Here is a 12722-nt window from a genome sequence, read left to right on the forward strand (position 1 = left end):
AAACAATCCCTTTACCGTATCACCAGATACTGTAACAGGATTGTCATAACTATCAGAAACACCCTGTTACCACCTTTTCCTCCCAGCAGCTAAACCAATGTTTCCTATTATTGAGGTCACTCTTGACTCCCTGCTTTATTTGTGGATTTTATAAAAAGCCTGCTTCAAAATTTATAAATGCCCCAAAGCTGGAAGAGACAGCTAATACAATGCTCAAGCTGCTGGCACTAAAGACAGAAAAAACTACATGTGTGTGGCGGGGTGGGGGAGGGAGTGGTGAGTAGGGGGAAGGACAGGTTGCATACTGAATTAGTTACTTGTTAACTAATGCCTTGCTGTAAACAAAACAAAACAAAACAAAACAAAAAACCTGAAAATGAATAAGGAGAGAGAAAATTTCTAGCTTACCCATTAAACAGACATAAGCTTCTACTGATCATAACCATACACAAATTTTCTTTTGGATTTTCGATGCACTGGATCAGATGCTGCTGGTAGTTGTAAGTGACTGTCCTGCTAGGATTGATAAGGGATGACATGGGGCTTGACCCTTACGTGGCTTCATTATGAAATCTCTTCAACAGGAAATGGAGTCCTTGGAATAGGCCTTAATTTTTGAGGTGGTTGCTCCCTTGCTCCCAACAGGAAATCCGCATTTCTGTCCTATTCCTACCCTGGTTTTATAGAATGCTATTTTTTATTTTTACTAGATAAGCAGAGGATTCCATAAAATGAAAGGAAGTCACGATTCAATGGGTGGCACCTTTCTTTTAGGTAGAATTCTTTTAAGATGCAGGCTACAGCCTCAGCATCTGTGCAACACGTCTACAGGAAGCTCTGCTTCAATCCTTTTAGGAACCTTTTGACCATGTATCAGGGTGATGGTTAGATTATTACACTCCTGGGCTAGCTCCTTGACACGCTGTCCCTCAAGCACTTATCCATGCACACATTCTGCATTTCTACTCTCACTGTAATTATATTATTCTGTATTTCACAATTATCAGGGCTGGAATGATAGAATGATCACCAAAAAACTAGAGTAATATTAGTGGCATTATAAACGCTATAAGAAACAAATACATTCTTAGATTTAAATGGCTCTGCACGTTTGAGAATATTGCTTGAGTCCTGTGGTTTAAGACCAAACTGGCAAATATGGCACAGGAATGTTTCATGGTGGAGTGAAATAATTGTGAAGAATAGAAACCATCTCAAAAGAATCGGTTGCAAAATTGGAGAATAGTGGCTACGGAGAGGCAAGACAGAGTTATGTGCAGGGCTGCTCCAGAGGAGACTTGGTCTGCTGTACTCAGGAGATCGGTATGCAGTTCACTGCGCTGATCTGCTGCATTCCTGGAGCTGCCAAGGAGGGAGGCGATCCTTTGGGGCCGATGCTTTCACTGAGGAAAAGTCCAGCTGCCCTGACCAGCAGGCAGGAGCCTAGGTACTGCCTGGATGGGCAGCGATGTCACTGTTTGGCCTCCTGTTTGGGGGTGGTTTGCATAGCGTAATTGCAGTGGATCACAGAAGACAAAGATTATGTTCTAACAACAGGATATAGATTGACAATATCTAGAATACCTGAAAATGAGCGTAGTAAGTGACACATGACTGAAATCGGATGTCTACTCTAAAATCATGGGGCATGGCCAGTTTAAGAGTGACACAGCTGTGGAGGACAGACCCCAGGCTGAAGAAAGCAAGGCAGCTGGCACCGCGGCTCACTAGGCTAATTTTCTGCCTGTGGCACCAGCACTCCGGGTTCTAGTCCCGGTTGGGGCATCAGATTCTGTCCCGGTTGATCCTCTTCCAGTCCAGCTCTCTGCTGTGGCCCGGGAGGGCAGTGGAGGATGGCCCAAGTCCTTGGGCCCTGCACCTGCATGGGAGACCAGGAGGAAGCACCTCGCTGCTGGCTTCAGATCAGCATAGCTCCGGCCGCAGCGGCCATTAGGGGGGTGAGCCAATGGAAGGAAGACCTTTCTCTCTGTCTCTCTCACTGTCTAAGAGCTCTGAGCTAACAAGAAAGACAGATTTATAGAGTTGAGTGCAGAATAAACTGGTAAATGCCTTGGTAGAGGTGAGAGCAGGTTGCTTGAGATGGTGAGAGGAAGAAGAGGAAGCCTTCCTGGAGGAGGTGATACTTCATAATAAAGAGCAGGTTAGAGGTAGGCAAGCAAAGAGTTGACTGGGATTTGGGGAACTGGCATGGAGAGTAATGAAGGGAACAGTCTTGATCAAGGTGGATGGGGGTTAGAGAATGCCTGGGATCTGAAGTCTTTTCTCTCTGGCCTACATGACCAGGGCCATAGGACACAAACCTGCTGTGATTGTGCATATATATTTGTTTCCCAGAAGAAGAAATATTGGGTCTCATTGGTAGAGACGAGAGACGATGAGGATTGGAACTTCCACAGCAATATCTGGGTTGGTCAGGAGGTGACAATGAGAAATCTAGGAAATGCAATCATAGGTCTTCATGACTGGTTGGACCTAGAGGGTGGGATGAGAGAGTGAGAAGATCTCCTCTCTCTGGATTTCTAGCCTCAGATGTATTCCATGGATTGTAACGCCATGAACTGGGATACAAAATACAGCCAAAGGAACAGCTTTTAGGGCATAAATAAGGATGATTTTTGACCTATTGTGTTTAAGGTACCTGAGCGAAATCCACAAATAGCTATCCTATAGACAGGACAGAATGACAACTCTGAAGCTTGATGGAGGACTCATCTCATAGAGGTGACACATCAAGCTCAGGTGACTGAGCCTTATTAGATGCCTCCTGCAATGGCATGGATGCCCAAGCATGGAGATGTGCCGTTTTGGAATGGATACAAATCATGAAAATCATGGTGTGCTTCCGGCATAAGGACAGTCTAATGAATGAGTTTGCTCATGTAATGGCCCAGGAATATTGAGAGCTCCAAATGGGTGATGCAAACCATTGAGCTTCATGGCCTGGTCCTTTCTGGAAGTGCACATGTCGTGCAAGGCCCACCTCCATCCTGGAACTGTACCCCCACTCCCACCCCTATGCCATCTTGCTCAAGTTGGGTATCACAGAGATATGAAACACTCAGTTGAAGCATCTTTTGTGGAGAAACAAGAAACGGAGACCTGGTCATCTTTCCGGGGGGGAGGAGTTCCTCAGGCTCTGATGCAGTGAGAAAGCAGTAAGGAGTTGGGCTTATTTATTGGGCTTGTATCACTGTCATTTCCGGTGGGCTTGGCCGGTTATCTGACATATCAGGCAGGGTTTGCAGCAATGTTTGGGAGCAGCAGGTGCTTTAAGAGGTAGGTTTTTGTCTAAGCTGCATTCTCTAGTTCTGTTTTACCACTAATAAACTGACACTTTGCTCCCATTAGTTTCAGAATCTACAAGCAGGGTGATTAATTTGCCCCTAATCTGCAGTCAGGTCATCATTGTGTACTACAGTAAATCACCCCCCACCCCACACATGCTATCATAACCACTCCTCATGCACCTGTTCTCACTCTAACTCAGCTTTTGTAGCAACAGTTGGAACATTCAAGTCAATCACCCTTCACTGTGTGCTTCTCTTGCTCCACAGTCTTCTAAACCAGAAAGCTCAAACAGCCCCTCTGGGGTCTTTCCACCTGCCCCAGGGATCCCCTCCATATGGTCTATACCATCTCTCCATCTGCCCCCAAACTGCCATTGCACATTACTCATTTCCTTCAACTTCCCAGCTCACATTGGGCCATAATTCATGGTTCCTTAGACCTAATCTCAGCCAGAGAGAAAGCAATGTGAATACCTGGGGCAATAGCTGGTGCTTCAGTCAATCCTCCCCTGGGACATTTTAAGTTTTAAAATTATTTACTTGAGAGAGCAAGAGTGCACTCCCATCTTCTGGTTCACTCCCCAAATGCCTACAATGGCTGGAGCAGAAGCTGGGAACTCATACCAGGTCTCCCACTTGGATGACAGGCCCCCAATTACTTTGAGACGTCACCTATGCCCTCCAGGGCCTGCATTGGCAGGATGCTGGAGTCAGGAGCTGGAACTGGGAATCAAATCCAGAGTCTGATGTGGGATGCCAGCGTCTTAACTGCTGCACCAGTCGCCCATCTCTATGCTTGTGTTTTAGCACAGAAAATTGTAAACTTAATTCTCTGTGACCACAGCACAGAGAGATTTCTGAGCAGGGTGGTTCTATGGCCTACACTGTTTTCCCTGATGCTCTTCCAGGAATAGCCAAAGAAGGGGATTAAAAAGATACTCACAGCTAGGAGCTCTTGGGAGCTGAATTATTCCTTCAAACTGATTGGGTGAGTTCCTAACCTTTAGTACCTCAGGATATGATTGACTGGACACAGGACCTTTAAAGAGGCAGGTGAATAAGTTAAAATGAAACCCGTAGGATGAGCTCAAACCCACCAGGACTGTTGTCTTTACGAGCAGAAATTCATACACACAAAGAGACCCAGGATGTGTGTGCATAGATGAGACACCATGTGAGACCACAGCAAGAAGGCAGTGATACGCAAGCCAAAGAGAAACCAAGCCTGCTGATACTTTGATCTCAGATGTTCAGCTTCCACGAGTGTGAGAAAATAACTTTGTCGCTGAAGTCAGATATTTGGCAGCATTTTGTTACAGCAGCTCTGGCTTTCTAACTCAGGTGTATAACCCAGAACCTGAGCCAAAAAGCCCTCAGGGACTTGAGGTCAGAAAACTCAGAAATTGGTTCCTGCTCACCCTGGAGAATGGATGGGCTTGATGGATGAGAGCAGGGGCTCTCAAACTGGCTATAACACACCTAGTGCAAACAGTCTAAAACTCAACAATTAATAGCTAAAGTTATTACATGCTATTATGATTTGAACATGCTGATGGGAGTATCATCTGGAAGGCTTATGAAACTGGATTGTGGAGCCTTACCTCCAGAGCTTCTGAGTCAATGGGTCTTGGGAGGGGCCTGAGAATCTGCATTTCTTTCTTTCTTTGAGAGGTAGAGTTAGAGAGGGAGATATTCTTCCATTCGCTGGTTCACTCCCCAAATGGCTACTATGGCTGGAGCTTGGCTGGTCCAAAATGAGGAGCCAGGAGCTTCTTCCATGGTCCCCCATGCAGGTGCAGGGGCCCAAGGACTTGGGCCATCTTCCACTGCTTTCCCAGGGCATTAGCAGGGAGCTGGATAGGAAGTGGAACAGCCAGGACATGAACCAGCACCCATATGGGATGTTGGCGCTATGGGCGGAGGCTTAGCCCACTACACCACAGCACCAGCCCCTGAGAATCTGCAATTCTGGCTGGCGCCGTGGCTTTACAGGCTAATCCTCCACCTTGCAGCGCCGGCACACCGGGTTCTAGTCCCGGTTGGGGTGCTGGATTTTATCCCGGTTGCCCCTCTTCCAGGCCAGCTCTCTGCTATGGCCCAGGAAGGCAGTGGAGGATGGCCCAAGTGCTTGGGCCCTGTACCCGCATGGGAGACCAGGAGAAGCACCTGGCTCCTGGCTTCAGATCAGCACGATGCGCCAGCCGCAGCGGCCATTGGAGGGTGAACCAACGGCAAAAGGAAGACCTTTCTCTCTGTCTCTCTCTCTCTCACTATCCACTCTGCCTGGGGGGAAAAAAAAAGAATCTGCAATTCTTTTTTTTTTTAATTTTTGACAGGCAGAGGGGACAGTGAGAGACAGAGACAGAGAGAAAGGTCTTCCTTTTGCCGTTGGTTCACCCTCCAATGGCCGCCGCGGTAGTGCGCTGCGGCCGGCGCACCGCGCTGTTCCGATGGCAGGAGCCAGGTGCTTATCCTGGTCTCCCATGGGGTGCAGAGCCCAAGCACTTGGGCCATCCTCCACTGCACTCCCTGGCCACAGCAGAGAGCTGGCCTGGAAGAGGGGCAACCGGGACAGGATTGGTGCCCCGACCGGGACTAGAACCCGGTGTGCCGGCGCCGCAAGGCGGAGGATTAGCCTGTTGAGCCATGGCGCCGGCCAGAATCTGCAATTCTAACAAGCTCTGATGCTGTTGGTTCAGAAACCACTCATTAGAAATTAAAACAGTAATTTAAAGGTATTTTTATGTTTCTTTTGAATCAGCATTAATTAGCCCATTATATATTAAAGCAAATCATATCTTTTAATGAAAAATAGCTATATTTTTCCCAAACCAAAATGTTTGATGAGAAGAGTGCCATTATTTTGCAGGGTTTTTTTTTTTTTAAAGATTTATTTATTCATTTAAAAGTCAGAGTTACAGAGGAGGGCCAGAGGCAGAGAGAGATGGAGAGAGATCTTCCATCTGCTGGTTCACTCCCCAAATGGCCACAATGCCGGGAGCTTTTTCCGGGTCTCCCATGTGGGTGCAGGGGCCCAAGCACTCTGGCCACCTTCTGCTGCTTTCTCAGGGCACAAGCAGAGAGCTGATTCAGAAGAGGAGCAGCCTAGACACAAACCAGCGCCCATATGGGATGTCAGCACCACAGGTGGAGGTTTAATCTATGCCTCAGTGCTGGCCCCAACTTTGCAGTTTTTTTTTTTTTTTAAAAATACTGGTTTAACAGAAAACAGCAGGGTCTCAAATCTGCTTCTACATTCCATCCATTCAACCCCTTGGAAACTCCATCAAACACATGAGAGAATGAGAGAAAAACAGCATGTAACCCTTTCCGTGTTATTACGAGAATAATTTTAATGTCACAGTCTTCTTGAAAGTGCCTCAGGGACTCCCAAGTGTCCCTCTGAAAACAGATGATTGCTGGAATAGGCAAAGGAAAGAGCCCCAAAGAAGAGGCTAGAGAAGTAGGAGAAAAACCAGGAGAGCGCCCTGAACCAGCAGCAGAACCTTGGTCAAGGCTGTTACGAAGTTCCACCCACCCAGGCAGACTTTGACTTTCTTTCTCCCTCCCTCCATCCCTCCCTCCCTTCCTTCCTTCCTTCCTCTCTCTCTCTCTCTTTCTAGATTTATTCATTTATTTGAAAAGCAGCATCAGAGAGAGAGAGAGAGAGAGAGAGAGACAGGGAGAGAGAGCGCTTCCTTCCGCTGGTTCACTCCCCAAATGTCCACAATGGCTAGAGCTGGGCCAGTCCCAAGCCAGGAACCAGGAGCTTCTTCCAGGTCCCTCACATGGATGCAGGGGCCCATGGACTTGGGCCATCTTCTACTGCTTTTCAAGACCACCAGCAGGGAGCTGGATTGGAAGTGGAGCAGCCGGGACTTGAACTGGCACCCATATGGAATTCTGGCATTGCAGGCAGTGGCTTTACCTGCTCTGCCACAGTGCCAGCCCTGACTCTTCCCTCACACGGCTGATGAGCACACTCTGCAGATGCTCACATGTGCGCACATCTGTGCAGGGAAGTTAAATGATGGCAGGGAGCAAGTGTCCTCAACAGGAGATTAGAAGTCTTCTGCGGCTGAAGCATCTGGTAGTGCTCCCAGATTCTTGGACTCTTGATCCTGGTCCTCAGCCCAGGCCTTTGGCCCTCCATCCTCCTCTGAGTCTTTGGTGACCTCTTGGGCTTTGGGATTGCTTGGTTTTCTTGGAATGCTGGTGCTACTCTTCTCCTTACTGCCTCCTTGCCTTTAGCCTTTGTTCACTCCCTCTTTCCTGATTAGGAAATGACCCTGTCCTGTGCACCCTTTCAAGACTGAGAAAATTCTTCCCAGGGCCCTCCCTGTAGACTTTCCTCTGTTCCGTTGGCCGTCTCCCGTGCCTGTTGCCTGAAACAAATCCCATGGGAAGTGACGCTGGTCTCCTGGGGCTGGAAAGAGACGGTGCCTGTCTTGAGGGACACGGCTGCCTGGTGGACAACATTTGGGTTCTTCCGGTGGGGAGGAAGGTTGGGTGGCAGGCATAGTGGTTGACTGTTGGCAGACAATTTAGCTGGGGTGGGAAATGTTCAGCCTGCAAAGTCATTTATCCTGGTCCTGCCAGGGCAATCAAAGGCAGGATTCGAAAGGCAGGAAAACAGACAGCAAGCTAATTTTCAAGCACATCATTTTGTATGGCCTGTGAACAATGTTATAAATATCCAAATTGGCCGGCGCACGGCTCACTAGGCTAATCCTGAGCCTGCGGCGCTGGCACTCTGGGTTCTAGTCCCGGTTGCCCCTCTTCCAGCCCAGCTCTCTGCTATGGCCTGGGAAAGCAGTGGAAGATGGCCCAAGTGCTTGGGCCCCTGCACCCGCATGGGAGACCAGGAGGAAGCACCTGGCTCCTGGCTTTGGATCGGCGCGGTGTGCCGGCCGTAGCAGCCATCTTGGGGGTGAACCAACGGAAAGGAAGACCTTTCTCTCTGTCTCTCTCTCTCACTGTCTAACTCTGCTTGTCAATAAATAAATAAATATCCAAATGGCCCTTGGCAGAAAAAAAGGCTCCCCACCACTGCCACAGAAAAAGTCTTACTCCATAACAAGTCTCTCATCATTTCCCTCTCCTGGACAGCGGCAGGGAAAATCTTTGCTTTGTCTATCCAGCCTCCCATCAGTTATTCTCACTCTCAATGTCATTTGGAAATGGGACACCTCCAACAGGTAGGATTAGGATAAAGCACCAGGGGAAGTAAGTTCCTTACATTCAAAGGATCAGTCACAAAGTGCCACTCAGAGGTGTTAACCCAGGAGACCTCCTCTCCTCTTGTATCACCAGTTTTTCTCGTACATGAAAGCGAATCAGAGGGGCTGATGTTGTGTAATGGGGTAAGCTGCTGCCTGTGGTGCTGGCATCCCATATGGGCTCCAGCTCGAATCCGGCTGCTCCACTTCTGATCCAACCCCCTGCTAATGCACCTGGGAAAGTTGCGTAGGATGGCCCGAGTGCTTGAGCCCCTGAACCCACATGGGAGACCTGGATGAAGCTTCTGGCTCCTAAATTTGGCCTGGCCCAGCCCCAACTGTTGCAACCATTTGGGGAGTGAACTAGTGAATGAAAGATCTCTCTCTTTCTGTGCATTGCCCTCCCTCTCTCTGTAACTTTGCTTTTCAAATAACTAAAAATTATAAAAAGAAAAAAAAGTGAATCAGAGAACCCAGCTCTGTTTCCAGGGAAGTAGCCCTGTTTACCAGTGCTTGAAGTGGAATGTTATGAAGAAGACTTGTTTTTATGTTTTATGCAAAGTATAAGAAACTTGCACCAATTTCTCTGCTTACTCAGTGTCTTGTCTGTAATATGTTTACTTCCTGCCTCCCCAAGCATTCTAGCCTGGATGGAAAGTCGTGATCACATGTGGAGCCCCACTCACTGCGGGCCCTGTGTAAGTCTGGAACATGTCACTGACAAGCCAGAGCTTCTGGCCAGTGGTTTTCCACAAGCATTTTGTTATCTGTTGATAATCCCTCTGATGAAACTTAAGTTCCCTCACGCTGTTTGTTTTCTTTCTTAGGCTTATTACAGTCTGCAGATTCCTGAAGTATTGGTCTATTGGCAAAAACTCAATTGGTAGGCATTTGTTTCTGAATTGCTATTACTGACCACTACCACACTTTTTTTTTTTTTTTAAGATTTATTTGTTTACTTGAGAGGCAGAGTTACAGACAGAGAGAGGTAGAGACAGAGAGAAAGGTCTTCCATCTGCTGGTTCATTCCCCAAATGGCCGCAATGGCTGGAGCTGGGCCGATATGAAACCAGGAGCCAGGAGCTTCTTCCAGGTCTCCCACATGGGTGCAGGGGCTCAAGCACTTGGGCCATGTTCTACTGCTTTCCCAGGCCATAGCAGAGAGCTGGAGCAGAAGTGGAGCAGCCAGAACATGAACCGGCACCCATATGTGATGCTGGCATTGCAGGCACACGCTTAACCTACTACACCACAGCACTGGCCCATCACTACTACACTTCTATTATGATAATCATGATTGCACTTCAGCTCACTGGAGGTGTATTGCCACACTGTTCTTTAGCTCCAGGGTTGTGGTCTTTTTTCCACACCAAAGAAGAAAGTGTCATTCCATGCGAGAACTCTTCATGTACAGAGGCCTCTCCATCTGTCTGTCTGAATGCGGTATAAGGTGTTTGCTCCATGCCCTTTCCTATTCTGCCTGCTGCAGTTCAGTGCTCCCATAAAAATAAAATGTATGTGTAATTTATAAGTTGATATATCAACAGTTCTCCGGAATACATTAGTGGTTTGCCTGCTTAATTTTTCACCATCTTCCATAAAAATAACATTTAAGTGTATGTATAAAGGAAATTAAAATTTAATTAAAGAATTCTGTGATCAGTACTCAGAGGCGATACAACATATTTGGCAATGAACTTTTCATATCCTTTAGTGTTGTCTAATATTGCATTATTTTGTTTTCCACAAAATATTGCCAAGATGGTAGGAATTACATATGATATGTCTCCTTATCTTTCATAATATCTAAAACAATGTGTTGAGTACATAAAAGGTGTTGCACAGTGGATGTTGCAGTGAACCAACATTTTAGCTTTGTCTTCATATAAGGTTTAGGGCATAGAACAGATGGATATGATGCTGCTTTGGATGTTGACATCCCATACTGAGAAGCCTGGTTCAAATCTTGACTCCTCTGCTCCTAGTGTAACTTCCTGCTAATGCACACCCTGGGAAGCAGTGCATGATGGCTCAAGTACGTGGGTCCCTGCCACTCACAGACTGAGTTCTGGGCTCCTGGTTTCAGCCCAGCCCAGTCTCAGCTGTTGTGGGCATTTCAGGAGCAAACCAGCAGATGGAAAAATCCCTCTCTGTTTGTTTGTCTCTCTGCCTTTCAAGTGAAAATAAATAAGTTTTTTAAAAACCCTATAGAATGCACAGCACGAGAGTGAACCCTGATGTAAACTACGGCTTCTGTTCATAGCGATGTGTCATCACATCAGTGGTTCATCGGTTGTAAGAGATGTACCGCTCTGCTGGGAGATTTTGACAGTGGGTGAAACTGTGGAACAGGGGTGTATGGGGAAGCTCTAATCTCCCACTCAGTTTCCCTGTGAATGCGAAACTGCTTTGAAAATTCTAATTTTTTTAAAACAGGACATGATTGGGTGGGTCAGTATGGTGTTGCCTAAGATCCACATGAAACCATGACTCTGAGTCATGTCTTGAATGAAGGTTTCCCAGAATTTCCATTGCCCACCTCTTCCCATTGCAAAAACTCTCTTGACTGTGGCGATATACAAAGCAGATCCTCACAGAATAGCATTTCTGTAAGTACCAAAGAGCATAGGAGCTCAGGGCCTAACAGAAAGCTTCCGACCTTTTGTTCTGGAGAGCCTTGGTATGTGAGCAGTGCTCACCAGCCTTGGCTTGGGAAACACTTCCAGCTTGTCAGTTATCCTGCTCTACCATCACCCCCCATGTTTATAGCAGAATGTCCCAGGGCTTCACATGGCGGCTAAGCCCTTATATTTTTTTTATTTATTTATTATTATTTTTTTTTATTTTTTTTATTTTTTTTATTTTTGACAGGCAGAGTGGACAGTGAGAGAGAGACAGAGAGAAAGGTCTTCCTTTTGCCGTTGGTTCACCCTCCAATGGCCGCCGCGGTAGCGCGCTGCGGCTGGCGCACCGCGCTGATCCGATGGCAGGAGCCAGGTGCTTCTCCTGGTCTCCCATGGGGTGCAGGGCCCAAGCACTTGGGCCATCCTCCACTGCACTCCCTGGCCACAGCAGAGAGCTGGCCTGGAAGAGGGGCAACCGGGACAGGATCGGTGCCCCGACCGGGACTAGAACCCGGTGTGCCGGCGCCGCAAGGCGGAGGATTAGCCTGTTGAGCCACGGCGCCGGCAACGGCTAAGCCCTTATAAATCACATTTCCCCAGCCAGATGGTTACTGTTGATTTCCCTGTCACCCTTGACCATCACTGACTCCCACATGTCTTCACTTCACATAAATCCTGCCATTTCTTCTTACTTTGCTATTCATTTTTGTGGTATAAATAAGCTCAGGTTCAGGCTTACTTGGGTGGACTGATGCCATCAGTGGTTGAGATCTTCAGAGGGTCTGATAGGTGAATTCTTACAATATTTCAACACTGATTCTCTTTATTTGACAGATGTTCTGTATTCGGGGGTCTATATTATCCCCGGGAATTGTTGAATCAGAAAAGTCCAATTCACCATGGTTTAAACAATCAGGACATTCATTTCCCCCTTCACATGAGGTTCAGAAGGCTGCTCCTTGATTAGTTAATGCACCGACTCAACCATATCATTACAGATGCTGATTTTTTTTTCTGTATTTGTGTTCTGCGTTCTTAGGGCTTTGGCTTTGTCCCCATGGTATCCTTCCCCCCGTAAGGAAAAACTGGTCTAGGAGTCCCTTCTGGTTGCATCGTTGTCTAGAAAAAGAACATCTCTTGCCTTAGCTGCTTCTTAAGAGGAGAGGAATCTTTCTCAGAAGCCCCCTTTTCACATAGCATTGCCTATTGCAGTCACATATCCTACCCTGAAATAATCCTTGACCAGGGGAACAAGGATAACTACAACAGAGTAAGGAGAACCAAGAAGAAACTCCTGGGTCCAGAATAGAATTGCTCAGTGGTGGGCAAGGGTGAGGGAAGAGATACAGGCAGCTAGCTGACAGCTTCTGGTTGAGGACATAGAGATGTTAAAGATAGTTTTTGCTTCTCCCTTAGAATGTTGCAGGAGGCTCAAGTAGGCTCATATACCCCCACAGTCTATGGAGAGAAGCTAGATATACCTGACCCCTACTCATCACTCATTCACGTTAGGACTATGCATAATACTCTTTTAAAACTTGTAGTTATTTATTTGAAAGAGTGCTAGAGAG

The sequence above is a fragment of the Lepus europaeus genome, chromosome 4, assembly GCF_033115175.1.
Source record: "Lepus europaeus isolate LE1 chromosome 4, mLepTim1.pri, whole genome shotgun sequence".
NCBI classification, from domain to species: Eukaryota; Metazoa; Chordata; class Mammalia; order Lagomorpha; family Leporidae; genus Lepus; species Lepus europaeus.